The sequence below is a fragment of the Ovis canadensis genome, chromosome 15 (genome assembly GCF_042477335.2).
Source record: "Ovis canadensis isolate MfBH-ARS-UI-01 breed Bighorn chromosome 15, ARS-UI_OviCan_v2, whole genome shotgun sequence".
Taxonomy (NCBI): domain Eukaryota; kingdom Metazoa; phylum Chordata; class Mammalia; order Artiodactyla; family Bovidae; genus Ovis; species Ovis canadensis.
The window spans coordinates 73,099,870-73,123,493 of NC_091259.1; the positions used below are offsets into that span (position 1 = coordinate 73,099,870).

Here is a 23,624-nt window from a genome sequence, read left to right on the forward strand (position 1 = left end):
ATGCTGGATAAGAAAGCATCTACCATTGGATAGGCATTGAACATCCAAGAAGACAGCCAGTTTACATTAGCTGGTATTTGCGTGATGGGCTCATGAACAGAACGGTCAAAGGAGTAGAGACAAAAGTTAGAAGTTACACACTAAAACAGCCTGGACTGCTGCATACCAAAGCCAGTCTAACTACTGCCGCTTCTGTATATCCAACCTGCAGGCAACCAGACCCAGTGTGGAGCCCCAGCATGCTCTATTTTGATCTAGGAGGAATGGGACAGGGACCTAAGATTTAGCATTTCCACTAGGGACCCAATGATGCCACTTATCCCAGTGATGACAGTGGTGCTGGTCTATGTACAATGAATTAGAGGAGTAAGAGCAGATCTTTCCTCTAAGACCATAGGCAAGACCACTGATAGGGGGAAAGTTCTCCCAACAGGCTCAGCAGAGATTCACGAAGGGTAACCTCAGATATGCAGATGACACGCCGCCTATGGCAGAAAGTGAAGAGGAACTAAAGAGCCTTTTGATGAATGTGAAAGAGGAGAGTGAAAAAGCTGGCTTAAAACTCAACATTCAAAAAACTAAGATCATGGCATCCGGTCCCATCACTTCATGGCAAATAGATGGGGAAACAATGGAAACAGTGACAGACTTTTTTTCCTTGGGCTCCAAAATCATTGCAAATGATGACTGCAGCCATGAAATTAAAAGATGCTTACTCCTTGGAAGAAAATTTATGACCAAACTAGACAGCATATTAAAAAGCAGAGACATTACTTTGCCGACACAGGTCCATCTAGTCAAAGCTATGGTTTTCCCAGTAGTCATGTATGGATGTGAGAGTTGGACCATAAAGAAAGCTAAGTGCTGAAGAACTGATGCTTTTGAATTGTGGTGTTGGACAAGACTCTTGAGAGTCCCCTGGACTGCAAGAAGATCAAACCAGTCAATCCTAAAGGGAATCAATTCTGAATATTCATTGGAAGGACTGATGCTGAAGCTTTAATACTTTGGCCACCTGATGCAAAGAACTGACTCATTGGAAAAGACCCTGATGCTGGGAAAGATTGAAGGCAGGAGGAGAAGGGGACGACAGAGAATCAGATGGTTGGATGGCATCACCAACTCAATGGACATGAGTTTGAGCAAGCTCTGGGAGTTGGTGCGGACAAGGAAGCCTGGCGTGCTGCAGTCTATGGGGTCACAATGAGTTGGATACGACTGAGCAACTGACCTGAACTTCCACTAAAGCAGCAATAACAGCAGGGAGCTGCTGACCCATGAAAATTGGGACCAAGGACTTAGCCTGACTTGACTGAGAGCATTTTCAAACCAAGCTTCCTAGGAATGAAGGGGTTACTCTCTGCTAAGCAGGTTGGCGATGAGCAGCATGAATTGTGGTGCACTTGGAGGAGTTAGGACCTTGTAACAAAGTCTTCCATTCCTTCTGCACTGCTGACTTGACCGTGGCCCTTTAACTTTCAGTCTTAAGTTTCCATGAGCTGCAGCAGAACTGTCATCAGGGAAAGTATGCTACTCTCCAAAGGACTTAGAGGTTGGGAGGGATCTCCGCTCCACCCATAAATCCAAGTCTGTGCATGCCTCTCTTAGGCTCTGCAAACCTACTTTACCCCATCTCCTTCACAGCGGGGCTCCCAGAGCCTCAGGACAGCCATAAGTCAGGCTGGACCAGAGCTGCATTGACACCGGGATCCTCCCGAATGTCCCTCTGGTGGACTGGGCCCACTTACCTGTGATTTCGCTCTGGACCCTCTCCTTCTTATCATATTTCATTGGAAAATCTGATCTTATTTAAGGTTTGTGTTTCCAATAGTGTTTCTGGGCAGGTGACCAGCGGAATGCAGTCAGGGAAATGTAAACAGTTAATGAAACCTAACAAGGAGCACACTTTCAGTTCTATTTCATGCCTCCAACGACTCTGTCTCTCATATTTCCTCGGCTGTGTTCTTCCTCCTGGGTACAGTCTGGGTCTGTTCTCCATCACCACGGCAAGAGCCTCCAGGAAATGCAGGTGTCTGCAGTCATTAGAAATTCAAATCCACCTGCTGGACCTCGCACAAGAAGAAGGGCAACTCGCGGTCAGCAGAGATGCGATGGGTGAGGGGTGGCTGTCTGGCCGTGAGCCCAGAGGGGCCCATAAATCATGCCTGTTTCCAGAGGCAAGGAGCTGTAATGGGAGTCAGGTGAGAGGCCCACCTGTGGCCAGATGGCTGGATGCTATTAAACAGTGGCCCCAGAAGGTCTAGAAAGTGGGTGTCTGTGGTTCCTTACACCGTGGAAGCAATTTATGGCCCATGCCTGCTCTTTCTCTGGGTCTCAGGACCCTCCTCTGCTCTCCTCCTCTATTCCCTCTGTTTTTCATGTTGTTTTCCTCTCTCCTCTTCTCCTCCCTGTCTCTCTTTACAGTGAAGCAAGGCTTAAGAATCTAAGCATGAGGTCAGACTAGGACACTACTTAACTAGGGCAAGGGGATTTTCTAGCACATGGCTGATGCTCAGTGGGTCACTTGAAACCCTCCTGGAGGGAGCCTGGGAAATGGGCTTGGGGCCCAGTGAAAATGGGAAGTGATCCATTTTGTCATTGTCCTTCATTTCCACCTCTTCCCCGTTTTAGCATCTCTTGTTTCTCTATGGACCTCCCCTCCTAGGCCTCACCCAGGCCTGCCATCTCTGCTAATCCCTTCTTCAACCCCTCCCATGCTTACTCATGGGGTCTAACTCTTTCAGTAAAGCATCTTTGCTAAGCACAGGCTTATAAGCCAAAGGAATGACCTTGAAGAAGGGCATCCATGAATTCAGGGTATGCCACTAGGGGAGACATTTCAGGCATGCTGGCTTTCTTCTGCCCCTCCAGCCACATGACGTGGAGCCACCCCACCTAGACGCCTGCTTGTCTCTTATCAGTCCATCCTCCCTCCAAGTCTCAGGGAAGTATCTTAGGAAAGTATCAGAGATCTACCTAAGTACTCCAAACTCTTTTAGGTACCAGGAGACAGCAAGGCCGGAACTCAGATCTCTATCCTAGCTGTCTACCCTCAGAAAACTTGCCTTTCTCTCTGGGTTCTTCTTCCCCCTCAGTATAGTGAAGGGTTGATCTATATGACCTAAAGGCTCTCTTAGCCTCCAACTTTAGGGGATTATTTTATACAAATCAGAGGTTCTCAGCCTCTCTGGTGTGTAACTAGATGAAGCTCACTATTATTGCCATTCCCACACATCCCTGGCTCTTTCTTCCATAGGATCTTAGCCCCCATGAGATTTCAGCCTCTTGGCCCAGTGACCCCTGGGGGTGTCTCCCAGGTGATCATAAATCAATCAACTACCACAGATACAACGCATCCAGTTGCAGCCACTGGGTTTTTCTCTTCCCCACCCACCTGCGCCCTCAGAACTCACCACATGGCCTCCGAGCTGCTGCTGACATTAGTTCGATGCAATGCCCACACAAGTGTGCCCCCTGCCACTATTCCCAAGCTGCTGCCTTCCAAGTTTAGTCCACTCCAAAGTGAGATGATGGCCTCCCTCCCCCATTCAGAGTAACACAGAGTCACTCGGACCTCCCAAAGGACCTGCTTGTGCCCTCAAGGGTCATGAAGTCTGTTGTACAAACACTTTCTCCTTCTTCCCCTTAGGAGCCTCCTTTCCACAGAACTAAGGCACAGCCTGCATCTGACTTTATGGGGTCCTCCCATCCCCCTTCCCTCCCAGTGAGGGGTGGGAGAGCCTTCTACAGACATATTTAAATTCCATTTTAGGCTCAGCTCAGACATCCCTACTGGCCTTAACCATACGCATGCACACACACAGACACGCACGCACACGTGCTCATATGATCCTGTAATTTCCATTTACATCATCCTAGCAAATAAATCAAAGGAGTGTGTGTGTGCGTGCGTGCGCGTGTGTGTGTGTGTGTACGCACGTGTGTGAGTGAAATAAAGAGCAGGGGACCAAGAGTTCTGCCCCAAGTAGCCCATCCAGTATGCCAAACCTCAATGCCTGGGAAAAGTAGACAATTCTCTTTTCTAACTCTTCCCCTCAGTGGATTCCAGCAGCAGGGTTTGATCTCCAAACAAAACATGTGACAAACAGCGTTGCTGGTAACTTTTAAAACTCTGTGCTTGCTGGCAAATAAGAATCAAATGGGTAAGGGAAGAAAATAACGAACTCTAATGAAAGTGCTTTCTTGTGGTTCATGCAGGGGGCCTGGAAGCAAAAATATAGGCTAGATGCTCAGTCTGGAAAATCAGCATGATTCTATTTTTAACTAATGAAAAGAGCCTTGTATAAGGACAAGGTACAATAACAGCCATTTTTCTCCCCCTAGGAATAGGGATTACAAAGCAGTTATGAAGAGTATGAACCCAGGCTTCTGTGTGAAGAAACCTGGAATCTGGGTCTGACTTTGTGAAATGAGCTCCCAGAGAGCACAAGTCAGACCCTAAACTCCTGTAAGTATTAATGAACGATGGATGAATTAATTGACAGCTCAATTATTACCAATAAAGTACATGGGACCAGAAGACCAGACCTTGTCTAGGGGATTTGGGAAGCCTTCCTGGGGGAGGTGTTGTTGGAGCTGAGCTTAAAAGGATGAAGAGGACGTGATGAAGCAAAGGGATACACTGGCATTCCAGGGGAGGGAGCAACAACGTGCAAAGGCAGACGGGGAGAGAAGGCAGACGTGGTACATGCGAGGAACTGAAAAAAGACCAGTGTAAGAAGGAGCCCAGAGAGCAAAAAGCAGTGGAAGTTGGGGAGGCAAGCTGGTCCCTGTGGACCATGTTAAGGACTTTTGTCCTTAAGGCTTACATAGCAGCCAGTCTTCAGTGGTACCCAGTTTCCAAGATGGTGTTCAATGACCCCCATCTGCTGGCAGGGGCGCCTTTGTGTAGTCCAATGACAATATCATCCTTCCATTCTTCTGAACATTATGAAAAAGTTGGTATGGTTTAGAAATAACTGCTACAGAAGGAAAGGAGAAATTTTTTGTTCTTCTGTCACCAGCTTGATTAGATTTCTACACCACTCCCATCAGCATCCTCTAGAAAGTCATCCCAGACAGATACTGCTCTCAAAAAGGCCCTATCTACCTCCTGGGCACAGGCTTCCCAGGTGGCGCTAGTGATAAAGAACCTGCCTCCCAATACAGGAGACGTAAGAGACACGCGTTCAGTCCCTGGGTCAGGAAGATCCCCTGGAGGAGGATCCAGTATTCTTGCTGGAGGATCTCATGTACAGAGGAACCTGGTAGGCTACAGACCATAGGGTCACAGAGTTGGACACGATTGGAGCAAGTTAGCACGCACACACCTTCTGGGCACAAATTTCAGATTTCCAACCCATAGACCTAGAAGTTTGGGGGTGATGGCCATAAATGCTGGTGGGACTTTGGGATTTGGTGGTTGTGGTGGAGGCTAAACAGCAACCACATGAGTGCCTTCTACATCATTCATTTTCTGACACAGCCCTGAAAATACAGCCACTCAAGTTTCTCCAGGCTCAGTGGAATTTGGTGGCCTTTGTTCCTATGTGTGGAAACACATCAACCTGCCATTTCTGGTAATAGGGACCATGATGTGTTCTTGGCTTTCACCACTGGTTTTGGCACAAGCACCACTGAGGGCTTCTTCTTCTTCTTTTTTTTTTTTTGGTTTTTAAATATCATTTTTCAGAAAAGATAAATCAACTGTAAAAGTATGTTATGAAAATCAACTTGGCAAGCAAGGTCTCCTGGAAAGGGCAGGGATTGCTTTATTTTCCATTATCTCAGTAAAATAAATAGATTTATCCTTTTAAGATGTTCATGTAGGGTCATCAGGATCACAGTGATTTAAACCATGGCCCTTGGCCGACTCAAGTCCAGAGCATGACCTAATCAGGCCTGGAATTTCAAAGAAGGAATAAAAAAACCTGGTCTAGAAATGAGAATTTCAAAGTTATCTAAGTACAAGGACGTTTTCCCTTTTTGCTGAAGCCTCCTGGGAATCCTCCAAATGCAGCCTGGTTCTCGACATCTTTTAAAGGTTCTTTTGTTCTGTTAACAGTGAGTGAGGTTAAGTCTGGACAGACCTTCTGCTTGCTTCTCCTCATCCCTGTGCCAACAGGCTCGGACCTTCCTTGATGGATGGTTTTGCCCTGGAATATTAGGAGCTGAGTGACCTTGAATGAAGCATTGAACTCATCTGAGCCCCTGTTTCTTCATTTGTACAGCTGCAAGCAGAACCCATACTGAGACAGGATTGTGAAAACTAAGAGTTAATTGATACAAAGTGATTAGCACATTGCCAGACACATCCCGTCCGAGTCATGTAATAGGAAAGGAGCATAGTGGTTGAGGTTGTCAGTGCCATAGTTGAAGATGCTGCATTGGCTATAGGCTTGCTGGTTAAGGGCAAATTACTTGATCTTTCTGACCTATAGTTTTCTCATCTGCAAATGGGGATGAGAACAGTGTATATTCCCTCCCTCACAGAATTGATGAGGGTGCAGTAAGACAATTCTTTAAATAGTGCCCAGAACATAATGCATAGCAGGTAAACAGTAGCTATTACTACTATGACTCTGAAAAAATTAATGATGACGATCAGAGCTTCTATTACTAGTATTATCTTATTATCAGGGCTTCCCTGGTGGCTCAGAGGGTAAAGCGTCTGCCTGCAATGTGGGAGACCTGGGTTCGATCCCTGGGTCAGGAAGGTCCCCTGGAGAAGGAAATGGAAACCCACTTGTGGCAATCCACAAGTACTCTTGCCCGGAAAATTCTTATTATTTAGGGATTTTTGATTACCAAGCAAAGCAAATCACTTTGCTAACTTATGAAAAAAGAAAATATATTGAATAGCTCTGAGACAGACAGCTGACAAAAATCAAAGGATAAGGCTGAATGGCCAAGCTTTAGATGGAAGCAGGAGACAGGAGAGTTTCCAGTTAAGTCACAGGTATCATTGCATGGTATCTTCAAGGTGTTGCTGTAAGGATGAATCAGTCCCACTATCTTTGGGTCACCTTCCAAAAGAGGGTGTACAATTTGACATCTGAACCAAGACCAAAGCCAATTGGGAGGGATATTTATCTAAAGGATAATCTAGATATTTTCAATATTAGGGGGCTAGGACACTGAGGAAGCAGGAATAAATGATGCCAACTACAATTATGGCCATCATGACTACTTTCAGTCTATTATTTAGAATAATAGTTGCAGTTGTTGTCGACGTGCTCAGTCACTCAGTCGTGTCTGACTCTTTGTGGCTCCATGGACTGGAACCTGCCAGGCTCCTCTGTCCATGTGATTCTCCAGGCAAGAATACTGGAGCAGGTTGCCACTTCCTACTCGAGGAAATATTCCCGAACCAGGGATCAAAACTGCATCTCTTTCATCTCCTGCACTGGCAGGCCGATTCTTGACTACTAGTGCCGCTTGGGAAGCCAATACCTGCAGCAGTTGCTGTTAATACTATTCGTCATTCAAGAAAGGGCAAACCAATCAAAATGATAGTATCAGTGAATATCTAGACCTGAACTTCATGGATACTGAGATCTCTAAATGATCAGCCCAGTCATTTCCAAAATGTCTTTATCTTTTGAAAAAATTGAAATCTTCCCTTGATAAAATGAGAACCATCATTTCTTGACAGCTTATTTTAACGTCAGGCATAGCTAAGGACTTGACATATTTTACCTCATTAGTTGTACTGCGAGGTTGACTCAGCAGAAGTGATTAAGCATTGTTAAAATAAGTTTTATGAAAACAATAAAAATTAATGTTGAGGTCATAATATGCATATATAAATAAATATTATTGAATCAACATTAATTTTCTATCAGTTCAGTTCAGTTCAGTTCAGTTGCTCAGTCGTGTCCGACTCTGCGACACCATGAATCGCAGCACGCCAGGCCTCCCTGTCCATCACCATCTCCCGGAGTTCACTCAGACTCACGTCCATTGAGCCAGTGATGCCATCCAGCCATCTCATCCTCTGTCATCCCCTTCTCCTCCTGCCCCCAATCCCTCCCAGCATCAGAGTCTTTTCCAATAAGTCAACTCTTTGCATGAGGTGGCCAAAGTACTGGAGTTTCAGTTTTAGCATCATTCCTTCCAAAGAAATCCCAGGGTTGATCTCCTTCAGAATGGACTGGTTGGATCTCCTTGCAGTCCAATGGACTCTCAAGAGTCTTCTCCAACACCACAGTTCAAAAGCATCAATTCTTTGGCACCCATCTTTCTTCACAGTCCAACTCTCACATCCATACATGACCACAGGAAAAACCATTAATTAATACCAAGCTATGGGAATTAATAGCTTGGTATTAATCCAGTTTTTAATTTTGCAATAAAGTTTCTATGTAGAGTGAATTGGTCATACAGTTTACAGGACACACAATTAAATCTGGGCAGCTACTCACCCTGGATCACGCTATGCAGAAGTGCCTGTATGAGAAGTAGTTTCATCACGAGTCAGTGTCTGCAGTTCGGAAGATCTGCCCCTATGATGTATTTTGTGGTAAAGCAGAAGAAACAGATGCTCATTGGGACAGCAAATTCTTATTGAATTATGAAGTGAGTCAGTGTCTAGGACATCCAGGTGCTGTCATTGCATTGAAAAATTCTTTGGGATAATATACTGCTTCTTAAAATAGCTTGACTTTCAGAAACTGAACTGCTGTTAGACTTTTTAGATTAATCCATTTAGGGCTCAGATTTGAAAGCACTGTTTGTTTTCCATCTTAATGGAGAGCCAGTCTCTCTGGAAAGGCAAGGCAACACCCTTTGAGTTACAATTCTATCACAACCACTGGGAAGGCGTGGGCTCCTCCCAGCAGCTGTCACTTAGATCTCTGAGCATCTTTTTGGAACCCAGTTTCAGCTGTTCCAGAGCACCACTGCCAATCTCTGAGTCTCAAATCTTTTGAGAGAGACATATTTCTTCTTATTACGAAGAACCTGTTGTGGACGATTTTTCCTGGAGCGGTGATGCGTTTGCACTGAACCTTCTCTCTTCCACTGACATTTCTGCTGTGCTCAGCAAAGCACGGCTGAGGCAATGGCAGCAAGGCGACAGGGTTCTTTGCTGAACTGTGCCTGGGAGGACTCACTCTTGCCCCAGCCACGCTATGTAGCATTAGCCCCCTTCATCACAGCAAAAGGAAGATAGAATGGGTGGCGTCTCTGAGAGTCTAACCATAGGAAAAGACCACACAGGCTACATCTAGAGACCAACAGAACATACTTTGGCAGGAAAGCTATGGAAAGTCTTACTTTGTAATGGCGGTGAAACCACTTATGAAAGGAAAATTTTACAGAACAATCCTCTCTCCATCCTCTTTGGGGATGGTGCTTGGGACTGAGGCCTCCAGGGGCCTCAAATCCTGTCCAAAAAGCCTTAGGGACCAGGGAGAAGAACTAGGGGTGGGCACCCTGGAGACAAACTTACTTTATGCAATCATTTTGCAAAAATGTTAACCTTACACCTTTCTCCTTCATTTAGTACATCTGCTCTCACAGTTGAATGTTAGAAATCTGGTCATCCAACTCACACTAAAATCCCTGGGCACAAAATAAAAGAAAAAGGACAGGGCAGCACCTAACTTGAAGACATCATAAAAAGAGAAATAACCCATCAGTGCTACAGCCAGGCACTGACTACGTTACAGGCAATGCAAATGATTGACTTGGCAGGTTCACAGCTCTCTTAAGAGGTAGGTGCTATTAACCCCTCTGTACAGAGGAGGGAATAGATGAATCTCAAAGAGGCTATGATTTGCCCAGGGTAAGCCCAGCAAAGAAAAAAGTAGCCAGAGCTGACACTCTACCTAAGTGTCAGCTTATCTCTGAAATAGGATGCTAAGAGAGCTGTGATTCGCCATCCTGCCTCCACGTTAGAATTAGCCCGGCAGCTTTTAAAACTACAGATGCCTGGATTTATCCCATGACAATTAAATCAGAATCTCTGAGGAACCAGGCAGTATTTTTTTTTTAAGTCCCCCAGAAGGCAATTCTAGTCTGCAGTCTGTGTTGAGAACCATGAGACAGGGCACTATGCTACTGATGGAAGGGACCAGAATCTGTTCCTCTTTCTGTCTTGGAATCACAGAAAGACCTTCTGGCAATCCGAGCTCCTTCCCTGCCCCTCTGCCCGGTCCCAGACCAGAGTGAAGGGGCTGCTTCTGCCCTGCTGAGCTAGGGAATGTGTCAGGCCAGAGCTGGGAAAGAGACTAACTCTCCTGCGAAGAATCCAACAGATTTATCTCTGTGTCTGCCCCAGGGAGGTCAAGAGAAGATCAGAGGAGAGTCAGAGGTGAAACGGAAGGGCATAGGAAGAAATACACATGATCAGTCTGGAGGCTGCAGGAATGCTGGGAGGAAAGATTCTTGGAAGGGGAAGGAATGGGGCACTTTGGAGCACTCTTGCTATACAGGGGGAGCCTGGAGGACTGAGGCTCTCACTGGCCTCCAAGATCCTAGAGATTCCAAAGGTTCCAAAGGCAGCTCCTCTGGGGTGGAAGGAGAAAGGCTTTTCTTCTAATGGGCACAGTTAGACTTGGGCTTTTAGGTTTCCTTAAATAATCCCACATCTGAATAGCCTTCTAACAAATCTCCCCTCATGCAGTCTCTGTCCCACCCTCCCTGCCTCTGCATCAGGCCAAAGCAATCTTTCTCAACTTCAGTGCATGTTAATCCTTGTTCAAATTCCTTCCTGCCCTCCTGGTGCCCCACAGAAAAGGCCAAAAGCCTGAATGTAGCAAAACAGACAAGCCAACCGTGTGGGGTCTTTTGTTTCCCAGTCTTTCTGTTCCTCGAACCACCTGGCTTTGCTGGTTTTGCTCTGGATCTTTGCACAGACTGTGCCGTGCTCCTGGAACTTGCTTCCCATTCAACCTTTTACTCATCCTTTGGGACTCAGCTTAGATACTACTTCCTCCAGGAAGTCTTCTCTGATTCCTCCAGTGTTCTCGTGCCTATTTTAGCTCTTATTAGGATTATAAAAACTTGTCAGTCTGTCTCCCTTTAAATGTAAATAAACTCCCCTGAAGTAGGAATTATTATGACATTTCCAGCACCCCAAACAGTGTGTGTGTGTGTGTGTGTGCGTGCGCGTGCGTGTGTGTGTGATGGGGGAGTCCCCAGTTTCAGAGGGAAGGAATACCTGCGGAGTATCTTGAGAACAGCCCATCCAAACACACATCTCCTTCACTGGCAGAAAAATCCTGGATGCTTTAGAGAAACATTCTCCCCTGGCCCACCACTGAACTCCCCGCAGCTTTACCTAGATGGGCACGTGTGCTCAGCTGCTCAGTCGTGTCTGACTCTTTGTGACCCCATGGACTATAGCCCACCAGGCTCCTCTGTCCACGGGATTTCCCAGGCAAGAATACAGGAGTGGATTGCCATTTCCTTCTCCAGAGGATCTTCCAGACCCAAGGATCAAATTCTGGTCTCCAGTATTAGCAGGTAGAGTCTTTACCACTGAGCCACCAGGGAGGCCCATGTAACGGACAAAATTGGAAGATATATAAAGTGCGCCACCTGATGATTTGATATACACACACATTGTCAAAGGATTCCCATGCTAGAGTTCATCAGTACACCCAGCACCTCACATATTTATCATTTGTGTGTGTGAGAGAGAATATCTAAGCACATTTCAATCATGCAGTGGTGTTATCACCTCTAGTCACTGTCTTATAATTAGATCCTCAGACTTTATTCATCTTATAGCTGAAAGTTGTACCCTTTAACCAACCCCTCCCTATTTCTCCCACCCCCCAGCCCTTCTCTACTCTAAAGTTTGGCAATTTTTTTTTTAAAAGATTCCGCATATCAGTGATACTGTGAGTTATTTGTCTTTCCTTGTCTGACTTCACTTAGCTTAATGCCCTTTAGATTCATTTATGCTGTTTCAAATGACAAAATTTCCTCTTCTAAAGGCTGAATAGTAAACATTCAGATATATATGTTATATATATATTCATTGGAAGGACTGATGTTGAAGCTTTGGTCACCTGATGCAAAGAGCTGACTCATTTGAAAAGACCCTGATGCTGGGAAAGATTGAGGGCAGGAGGAGAAGGGGACGACAGAGGATGAGATGGTTGGATGGCATCACCGACTCAATGGACATGGGTTTGGGTGGACTCTGGGAGTTGGTGATGGACAGGGAGGCCTGGCATGCTGTGATTCATGGGGTCACAAAGAGTCGGACATGACTGAGCGACTGAACTGAACTGAACTGAATATATATACGAATATCATATTTATATACACTTTATTTGGCTTTTCTGGTAGCTCAGCTGGTAAAGAATCTGCCTGCAATGCAGGAGACCCTGGTTCAATCCCTGGGTTTGGGAAGATCCCCTGGAGAAGGGACAGGCTACCCACTCCAGCATTCTTGGGCTTCCCTGGGGGCTCAGCTGGTGAAAAAAAGAATCTGCCTGCAATGCGGGAGACCTGGGTTTGATCCCTTGATTCAGAAGATCCCCTGGAGAAGTGAACAGCTACACATTCCAGTATTCTGGCCTGGAGAATTCCATGCACTGAATAGTCCATGGGGTCACAAACAGTCAGGCACAACTAAGCAACTTTCACTTTCATTTCACTTTTTATACCCTTTACTTACTTATTTTTATATATCTTACATTCTCTTTTTCCATTCAGCAGTCAACAGGTCCTGAAGTTGCTTCCATATCCTGGCTATCGTGATTAATGCTATCATGAACATGGAAGGGTAGACTTCATTCTTAGATAATAATTTCATAAAACATTCAAAAATCAGAGGTCCTGATCTGACCTTGGGAGATAGGTGTATCTTCAGGGAGATCATAAGCTCAGTCTCCAAAGGACTAGAAAAAATCATAGAAGAATAAGGGAGGAGATGAGAACACCAAGGCTCTGAGAGGTTGGCTCATAAATGCCAGAGGGCAAGCCCAGTGTGACTTTCTCTGGGGTCCTCATCGTAACCTCACTACCCAGAAGCCTGTCCCGCTCCGCTGAGCCACTGGCTAGATCTCTTGGTCCTCGGTTGAACATGTGCTACTCTGTATCTACAGGTAAATATATTTCCTAATCCCTTGTGCAGTAGAATCCGTACAGGCCCTGAAACCTGAAGCCTATTCCAGGAGCTCATAACAGCCTTCAAGCATTCACATTCCGCAGTGCTATGCTCACTGGTGATCTCTCCCCAGACGGTTTCAGCCTGTCTGGAACTTCGTCTCCTCTGGAGTTCCAATGGGGGACCACATCCATCACTCACTGGGGAGGCAGCTACATCAAAGCATGAGGATCGGCTCAGCAGTAGTTGTCAAACTTGGCAGATTCTGCCCAGTGATTCCTGAATCTCTTTTGCTTCCCTACATGGAAGGAACTCCATCACACTGCTTTATGCTTGCCAGTCTGTGGATCTGATGCCAAAGGACTCCCATTTGAACCCTGGATCTGTATACCTTAAGATCATGCCGCCTCGAAATGTTGCAGCTCTGAACCTTGGTCTCTTCAACTGTCCAGCGGAAATGTGTTTGCCCCATAGGACTGTTGTGGAGAAGATTTAATGACATGGCTTTGAGGAAATACGTGCCATATTCCCAGGGGTATGACACACACTTGGGCAGTTTGTGTACTGCACACAGGCGCCAGGGTAGGGAACAAGCAGAGGGCAGAATCCAGCCTGGCTTCTACTCACCAAGCCATGCGCCCACTGCTGTATCCACCCAGGGAGCATCTTTCAGTAATTTAAACAAATGTCCTTTAAACATGGTCCTGGCAGGGCCTGGCACATGTGAGGTCTCAGTAAGCATTAACTGAATTTTAAATTCTTTGTTATCCACACACAGAGAAAATAAAAGCTACGGTTGCTGAAATAGTAATAATCTAAGCGTGCTTGCCCAGGGGTGGTGATATAGCAGAGTGGTTAAAAGCAAAATCTTTGGAGTTAGACCAGGGTTTCAGCCCCAGTTCTGCCATGAACGATGCTGAATGATCATAAGCAAGACGCTAAACCTCTCTGAGTTTCAGTTTTATCATCTGTAAAAGGGGAATAATTTGGGAGGATTAATGGTGACACTCGTAATTACTGCCTCCTGAACACCTCATGTTTTAAGTGTTCTGGGACCAAGCTTTATGAAGAAGGAGACCCCAGATCACCAGAGGTGATTAAACATTCATTATTGTAATTGGTACTTATTAAAGTCCTAATGTGTTCTAGGCTCTGGAGGGATTATACCATCTACTGAGAATTTTCTGCTTGCCAGATAATGTGCTAAGCACTTCATAACACATAATTTCATCTATACCCAAAAGCACCTAACAGGTAGAGACTGTGATTATCTGCTCGAAAGAAATTTACACACTAGTTAAGAAAGCAATGACTCTGATTGAAACCATTCAAGTAAACACTTAACAACTAAAGTCAGATGGCGTTTTGGAAGAAGACAAGTACTGAACATACTGAACACAGAGGACATACTGTGAGCCTGGAGGTGCTGGGAGTTGATTAGTCGCCGGAGGCAACCTAGATATCCATCTCTAGAGAGTTTGGTATAAATATGTAATGAAATATTACACAGCAGTTAGAAACCATAATCTACATCTAGGAATCAGGCTAGATTTCAAACACCATGTTCAATGCAAATAGTAAGGAATGGGGTAAGATTTAGAAAACAACAGAATAGGACAGTATGTGCTGAATTGTGGGGCAAGCACTGTAGGGCTTTACTTACAAAGCGAGCATCTCAGTCCCAGGAGCATTCATCATGGACACTGGGGAGGCAGCCCCAGATTCACCTGTTCATTCCCTATGCTGCCACCCAGGGTGCACCAGAAATGATGCTAAGACATGGACCCTGCTCTCATCAAGGCCATAGCCCAGGGTTCAGATCAGTTCAGTTCAGTGGCTCAGTCGTGTCTGACTCTTTGTGACCCCATGGACTGCAGCACTGCCAGGCTTCCCTGTCCGTCACCAACTCCTGGAGTTCATTCAAACTCATGTCCCTTGAGTTGGTGATGCCATCCAGCCATCTCATCCTCTGTTGTCCCCTTCTCTTCCTGCCCCCAATCCCTCCCAGCATCAGGGTCTTTTCAAGCAAGTCAACTTTTCACACAAGGTGGCCAAAGTATTGGAGTTTCAGCATCAGCATCAGTCCTTCCAATGAATATTCAGGACTGATTTCCTCTAGGATGGACTGGTTTGATCTCCTTGCAGTCCAAGGGACTCTCAAGAGTCTTCTCCAACACCACAGTTCAAAAGCATCAATACTTCAGCGCTCAGCTTTCTTTATAGTTCAACTTTCACATCCATACATGACCACTGGAAAAACCATAGACTTGACTAGATGGACATTTGTTGGCAAAGTAATGTCTCTGCCTTTTAATATGCTGTCTAGGTTGGTCATAACTTTTCTTCCAAAGAGTAAGCATCTTTTAATTTCATGGCTACAGTCACCATCTGCAGTGATTTTGGAGCCCATCAGCATATCTGAGGTTATTGATATTTCTCCTGGTAATCTTGATTCCAGCTTGTGCTTCACCCAGCCATAGCCCAGGATAGGTTTCCTAGATGAGAAAGTTCTTCTAGAAAATTCTGTCTAGCCACATGGGAGCTTCTCTCCCACAATTGTCTCTCTGGGTTGGTAGATTCATTTTTCTTTTCCAGATGTGCCCCTATGAAGTGGAGGAAATCAAGGTCTGGTCAGAGCAGAGAGTGGTATCAGCATACGCCAGCCATGCTACAGAAATTAATTAACCAATACCACACTTCCCTCCACAAAAGTGTCCTTTCCTGGTTGTTGACATAGAAGGGGCTGGGTGGAATAAGGAAAAATAGGCTCACGGTTCTGTCAATCATCCTGATTACTCCCAGCCCCATATAAGGCCCCAAATAGCGCATCTTGAATTTTTTTTTTTTTTTTTTGGTAATTATAGGAATATCCTAGACCTGAAAATACTGATTATTTTTGAGACTTCCCTGTGGTCCTGTGGTTAAGATACCACACTTCCACTGCAGGGAGCATGGGTTCAATCCCTGGTCAGGGAACTAAGATTCCACATACTGTGCACAGCAGGGCCAAAAAATAATAAATCAATAAATTTAAAAACCAACTTCAAAGAATAGTAGATCAAGGCTGGACCGGAACATCAGCTAGGATCTCTTCCTGTCTGGTTCCAAGATCCTGTTGGCTGCTACCCATGTATATCTGATTGTCAAGCTCCTCTCATCTTAGCAAAATATGTGGTAAATGAATTCTCCAAGGTAGCCTCAGGACCCACAATGTACATGTTCTACTTCTACTAAATCCCTAGCCAATGGAAAGGCCATTAACTCACATCACCTTCTCACAGAGCTGATTCTTGGCCTCTCAGAGCTAAACTTTATTTGACCATCATCTGCCACCCTCTGAAGTTTGGTCAAACAGAAAAATCAGGACAAGTGCTGTGATACACAACAACTATCCAATTTCTCTCTCCATGGGGACACCTGGGATTCCAGTATATTGTTTCAGAGAGAATGGGAGACCTCGTGATAGGAAGCCAAAATTTAAAGCCAGGGCACCATCAACATGGGTTTATTTGAAAGGATGACTCAGACAGGGAGAGGCCACAAGAAAGAAATGAGTGATGTGGTAGGATTGGGGGGTGGAGGGGTACCAGGCAGTGAGGCCTCATGAACAGAGCACAAAGCATCCCCCTGGGACAGCTTTGTCTTGCAGTGTGAGTGATGAGGAAGACTTTAAAGCCCTTGAGCAGTCTAGGGCATCAAAAAGACTACTGGGTTATATATGAACTCACCAGTGGGAAGACCATGCTGATCACTTTGGGACAGAACCCCTCTTTTCCTGAAAACTCTGGTATTTACTTCTTGTATTTAGCTTCTAAGAAAGTCAGAGCTGGAAGAGAAATCACCCCCACAGACTCTGCCCCATTTTTTTCAGATGGTAAAACAGTCCCAGGGAGAGAAGACAACTTGCCCAAGGTCAGGAACATTACTGGAACCTGAGAAGTCTGGGGAGACGTTGCTGTCTTCTTTTGATTGGTTCTGGAACTAATTACCGCTTATTTTAAAAAAAACAGGCTGTGACTCTTGCTGGCCTCAACAGCACATCTAATGGAATGGGATCACTGGTCATGAGGCCGGAGGGCATTCACTCTCATCCTGGTGCTGAATGTCCACATAGCGCTTCTCCAACTAGCCAAGTATCTTCAGAGCCAGAGCACCAAACAGCACCCCAAGATAAGCCCTGAAGGTGGTCCAGGTGGTGAGGCACTGCTTCCTAATGACATAAAGGCTTGGGTTTAGAGAATATCACAACAGCCAAGGTGTGCAAGGGCTATCTTGGTCAAGGCTGCTGAAGATGATTAAACGTTTTGCCTGGAATTCCTGCTGTCACTGTTGGGGAACAATTCTGAATGCTGCTTCCATCACCAGTCTTAGCATTTGCCCCTCTCCTTCCCATTTGAAACCTGGATCAGAAATCCATGCTCCAGACTGTTCTTGCCTTCCCCTCCCCCTGCTCTAATCTGTCATTAAGGTCACCCCTTACAAAAGTTACATTCCCAAAGCTCACCACTCAGCAACCCTCACAATGATTTCCCCAACCCGGAAACTTATTTATTTCAATTCCACCCCAGCTCTAGCTTGCCTTGTGAGCTCTCAGCCAACTGCCCCCCTTCCCCCACTGGAGATGCCTTTTCCCAGCCCTTGCACCAATCCCCCAGCTCAAAGCCTCTGAGTCTGAGAAGGGCAAGGAAATCTCCAGAAATGTTTTAGGATTGAGAGAGAGAGAATTCTTTTTCCTCTTATAAAAGAATTCAGAAGACTCCATATCCCCTTTGAAGAAGACTTCAAATTGTGTTTCATAAGGAAGAGAGGTAAGATGTCATTGGACTCATGATGCTTGACATTCAGACAGCACTCTATGTGTTGAAACCTGTTTGGTAAGGATCACCCTATGCTCTCCTTTCAAGAGTCACTAGACTTCCTTTAGTAACACAATGAGTTGTGTAGAAATGTATTTGCTGAGATGTTCGTCTGCACCATTTACTGCAGCAGAGGCTTATGCAGGCTCAGACCCAGACCTCATTCCTAGTCTTCTTCATAATATGATTATGCCCTGGCCAAAGGAATAAGGGAGAAAGTGATGCATAGGCCAGGCACTTCTAGGCCTGGCCTATAAAACATCCAGTGAAATTCTCTCCTCTTTCCTTCTCCATCTGCCAGCTGAAATGGAGAAGACGTCAAGAATTTAGAGCAGAGCCCAAAGTAGAAGGATCCTGGATCCATGAGTCACTTGGAAAAGAGCTGATCCGGAACACCCATGCTGGGGTGTTGCAAAACTGAAAAATAAACTTTCATTGAATGAAGCTACAGAGATTTGGGGATAATTTGTTATAGTAAACTTGTTGACTAATATATAATTCATTACTCTGTTTTTTTGGAGGTACTAACTCAAGTCAACAAAAAGAATCCTTTGGCCTCAAGAATCTATTTATGATTAAAGCATCTTGAGAATAACAGAGAAAAAATATTTGCAACATGTGTTAAGGTCAAGCAGTTATGACTGAAACAGAGAATTCTAAACATTAAAAAAGTCATCTAGGGACTTCCCCGGTGGTCCAGTGGTTAAGACTTTGCCTTCCAATGCATGGGGTGTGGGTTCAATCCCTATTAAGGGAGCTAAGACACCACATGCCTCAGGATGGAAAAACCAAAAATATAAAGCAGAAGCAATATGGTAACAAGTTCAATAAAGACTTTTACAAAATTATTTTAAAAAGTAATCAAAAGATACAAACATAATTCACAGAATTGCAAATGGCTAGTAAGTATATACAAGGTATTCATCTTCATTAGTGATCTGGGAAAACCAAATTAAAAGGGCAAAGAGATAGAATTTGTCACTGATTAGATTAGAGTGACACTATTCAGTGTAGGCAAGGGTTTAGGAAAAGATACTTTAGTAAGAGTGTAAATTGCTGAAGCTTTTTGAAGGATAATTTGACTCCACCAATTAAACAAAATGTGCTTCCTACCAAATGTAAAATCTGTGGACCCTGTAGATTAGCAATCACACTTCTAAGAATATTTATAAAAGGGCACAGGATATATAATAAAGGATTATTCATTGCAGTTTTTCTTGCTATATATAAAAACCTGCCTAAATAACTGTCAATATGAGAATGGTTAAATAAATTATGGTACAGACATATGTACCACATGAAATCTTATGTAGCTGTTAAAAGAATGTATAAATGGCCATCCAAATGAAAAAGGCAAGTTTAGGGCTCAATAAATAATCAACAAATGAGTAGATGTGCAAATGTAAAAGATTACCCGGTAGGGCTTTTCCCACTGTCTCTGTATTCCACTAAAGTCCAAGGTTTAGGCTTAAGTGATGAAGACACACACGTTCTAAGAGAAGTTCTAGACACATCCACACAGGGCGTCCAGGAGGTGCCCTTCCCCATGCATCCTGTTCATCCACCTCCAGGTCATATAAGAAAAGGCTGAGATTCAGCAGAGAATATCTTCGGAAGGGAATCCATGGGAGTAGAGAGCAAAGTCGTGTTTTTCCTCCTTTCCCCTTCAGACTGAGGGAGATGCTCCCCGGGAGAACCACTCATGGAGTGTAGGTGCGTCTGTCTGCCAGGAGAAGCAGCTATCTCTCATCCTTCAGCCTAATGTACATTGTCTGTACACAAGCTCACCACTAGGTATTGCTACCTAAAACAGAGGGTGAAAGGGTTCTGGAAGAATCTGAAAGGCAGCGCTCAGAGTTTGGGGGTATGGACAGGGAGAGAGACACTAGCCTGAAGAGGCAAAGAGATGGGAGGCTGGCTGAGGCTCGCTGTGAGGCTGGAGAGAGGAGGGAAGGCGTCAGCAGAACCCATCTGAACTCTCAAGGTTGAGCATGTCATGAGGCATGAGTTTCCTATGGGCTGAACCATGACATCCCCTAATATTTCCAGGTCCCAGACCAAGAGTACAAAGGGAGGCCCACATATCCTATGTCTAAATATTTTTAAAGCATGAATCAAGCTAAATAAAAAGAAAGAAAACATGTTCTATCATCCTACCTGGACAAATATACTTTCATAATGACCGGAGAAGGAAGGCACACAAGGTAGGGCGCAAGTTTTCATTGTTGTCGTTCAGTCGTTCAGCCATGTCTGACTCTTTGGAACCCCATGCTCTGCAGCACGCCAGGCTTCCCTCTCCTTCACCACCTCCTGGAGCTTGCTCAAACTCATGTCCATCGAGTTAGTGATGCCATCCGATCATCTCATCCTCTGTCGTCCCCTTCTCCTCCTGCTTTCAATCTTTCCCAGCATCACGGTCTTTCTGATGAGCCAGCTCTTCGCATCAGGTGGCCAAAGTATTGGAGCTTCAGCTTCAGCATCGGTCCTGCCAATGAATATTCAGGGTTTATTTCCTTTAGGATTCAGTGGTTTGATCTCCTTGCAGCCCAAGGGACTTTCAAGAGTCTTCTCCAGCACCACAGTTTGAAAGCATGAATTATTATGGTGCAAGTTTAGGGAGCTATAACTCATTAAATGGTATAAAAGAGATTGATTTCTCTATAGAGTAAAGGGCCTGGGGTCTCTGAAGAGCTGACATTTGGGCATCAACCACACAGGTTACAACAGTGCCAGTCAAATAAGACCCCCCTCTTTTTTTTTCTAATTCCCTCTTCCCCATACTGCAGGAGACAAAGGCCACAAAGGACGTGGCGATGCAGGAAGGGTCAAAGACCGGATCACATCACAGCCACTCTTCCTCCCACAACAGGTCAGCACTGAGCTGGGGCCAGGCATCCTGGGAGGGTGGTGGGGAAAGAAACTGAATTCGATGAGAGATTATAAAGTTTCAATTTATACTGGCCTGGACTGTTGAATACTTGCCAGTTGTCAGAAATCTATGAGACCATCTGAGATGCTGAGAAGGGAACTCATTTGAGTTTGTTCAAAGCAAGAAATGGGAGGGGGGAATTATACTAATTGCTGACTGCACCCTACCAAGTTTCACATACTTAATTATTAACAAACAAACCAAAAAACCTAAACCAGTTAGTAATATACTTGTATATGTAGAGAAATTTTACAACAATCCCTAGTGCAGTGGTTACCCCCAAAAGAGGAAGAATGAGAAGGGGGAGGGGAAATTTTGACTTTTCAATTCATACATTCTGAGTTTCTTTCGTTTAAAAAATTTTCTAGAAAGACATATGAGTTTTGAATGACGTATAACATCCTCCATTTGCCCAATAAAGCACTTAGCAAATGTCTTCAACCCGGGGGGAAAAAATCTAGCCAAACACAAGATCTAACTTGGGTATAACTTATTTCCCTTCCTAAAGTTGCCACAAGGCCAAACTCTATGATTTTCCTAGGGGAAAAAAGTGTTGTTTATTATTCCAACTGTTGCCATAGCAGTCAGTGTTTCCGTGTTATCGTCTTTTTCTCCCCAGACATTACTCCACTAATACATGTTCCAGACCTGCAATCTGAGGCATTTTAGCCAGAAGGAAACATACTTGCACTGATGTAAAATCAGCTGAGAAGGCCGGCTCTGCCTTGGAGTCTGAGTCCTAGAGTTTTCAGTCACTGCATCCAGAACGAGTGGAGGTGGTCCCTGGATCAGAAGGACTGGATCCTGCAGAATTTCACTCAATCCCACAATGACCCATTTTCTTCCCCCTACACCTTTGGTCCCAGCTACCAGAACTGAGAATTCACCTGCCAGCGCAGGAGACACAAGAGATGTGGGTTTGATCCCTGGGTTGGGAAGATCCCCTGGAATAGGAAATGGCAACCCACTCCAGTATTCTTCCCTGGGAAATCCCATGGACAGAGGAGCCTGGAGGGCTACAGTCCATGGGGTTGCAAAGAGTCTGAGATGACTGAGCAACTAAGCACACCAGAACTGAGATCATCTCATAAAAGCGATGGAAAAAAAGAAGAAAATTGAAGCCTGGAGAACAGTTATTAGAGAGCATATCCCTGGTTATACTTACATCAGCCAAATAAAATGAAGAATCAGAGCAATTCTTCAACGTTTCATCAAGACAACTGCTGTCTAGATATCAGCAAGGCTTCCAGCCTTAGTGGGATGGGGGCCCTTTCAGTTTTCACTCAACTAGCATAGTATATGAACAGGCAATAACAATATACACTATTATTCTAATGACTCCAAGGATTCTTTGGGACCAGATGTTTCTTCTGGTCATTCTTACTGAGTTGGTGTTTCTGTGGAATTATTTCTCTTCATTCCCTGACTGACATCCTTTTTCTCTTGTCTTCTCTCCATCCTACCTGCTCTTCACTGAACACCCCATTACTTCGGTCCTTCCAAGTACTGTTAAAATTGTATGTAGCAGCCTTTTACTGAAGTGTATAAGCAACAGAATTACAGCATAGTAAAATACAAGAACTGCCTTAATTTCTTGGGCTGGCCAAAATGTTCATTTAAGTTTTCCATAAGATGTTATGCAAAAGCCCAGACAAACTTTTTGGTCAACCCAATATAATTATTTGCTTCTATTGCCTAGACCATCCCTGGAAGGTCTGGAGTCAGAGGCAGTAGGGAGACTCTCATTTATTCAACAGCTTCTGACTGAGCACCTCATATGTGCCATGCACTGTTCTAGGGAGGAGATTCCCAGGTGGCCCAGTGGTAAAGAATCCACCTGCCAATGCAGGAGATGCAGGTGATGTGGGTTCGATCTCTGGGTCGGGAAGATCCTCTAGAGGAGGAAATGGCAACCCACTCCAGTATTGTTGCCTGGAGAATCTCATGGACAGAGGAGCCAGTTCATGGGGCAGCAGAGAGTTAGACACAACTGACCGTACACGCGCACACTGTTCTAGGGACTTGGGATTCGGCAGCAAACAGAAAGACAGACTTTAACTGTCTTCATGGGCCTTTTATTTTGTCAGTGGGTGACCAAACAAAAAACGGTCCACTGAAAAACAGACGCACAGCCTAAAAGTTGGGAATTATGTTTTAACCAGCAGACTTACTGAGGACTTAAGCAAGGGATGAGTGAGTGAGTGCTAAGCCGCTCAGTCGTGCCCGACTCTGAGACCCTACGGACTGTAGCCCACCAGGCTCCTCTGTCCATGGGATTCTCCAGGCAAGAATACTAGAGTGGATTGTTGCACCCTCCTCCAGGGGATCTTCCTGACCCAGGGATAGAACTCACATCTCTTAACATCTCCTACAATGGCAGGTGAGTTCTTTACCACTAGCACCACCTGAGAAAACCTAAGCAAGGATTGAAGTGAAGTGAAGTGGCTCAGTCATGTCTGACTCTCTGCGACCCCATGGACTATAGCCTACCAGGCCATGGGATTCTCCAGGCAAGAATACTGGAGTGGGTTGCCATTTCCTTCTCTAGGGGATCTTCCCGACCCAGGGATCGAACCCGGGTCTCCCACATTGGAGGCAGACGCTTTAACCTCTGAGCCACCAGGGAAGCCCAGGGTTATAGCTTCTCAAATAGCTCAGAGGGACTGTTCCAAGGAGTTAAGGAAGAAGCCAAGATATACTGAAGTTTCTGCAAACAAAACAAATCAGGAAGTCAAACATCAAAAGATTACTGCTAATTAAAGAAAAAGTCAGA

The 23,624-nt window shown here is 45.0% G+C and overlaps 1 protein-coding gene across 1 annotated transcript in view; it reads right to left on the reverse strand.

Moving 5' to 3' along the window:
• The window catches only part of PAMR1 (peptidase domain containing associated with muscle regeneration 1), a 187,074-nt gene that overhangs the window by 99,057 nt on the left and 64,393 nt on the right, over positions 1-23,624 (reverse strand). The window contains exon 2 of the mRNA XM_069555118.1: positions 20,080-20,407. The gene's annotated coding sequence lies outside the window, so the exon portion shown is untranslated. The remainder of the gene's footprint in view (positions 1-20,079; positions 20,408-23,624) is intronic.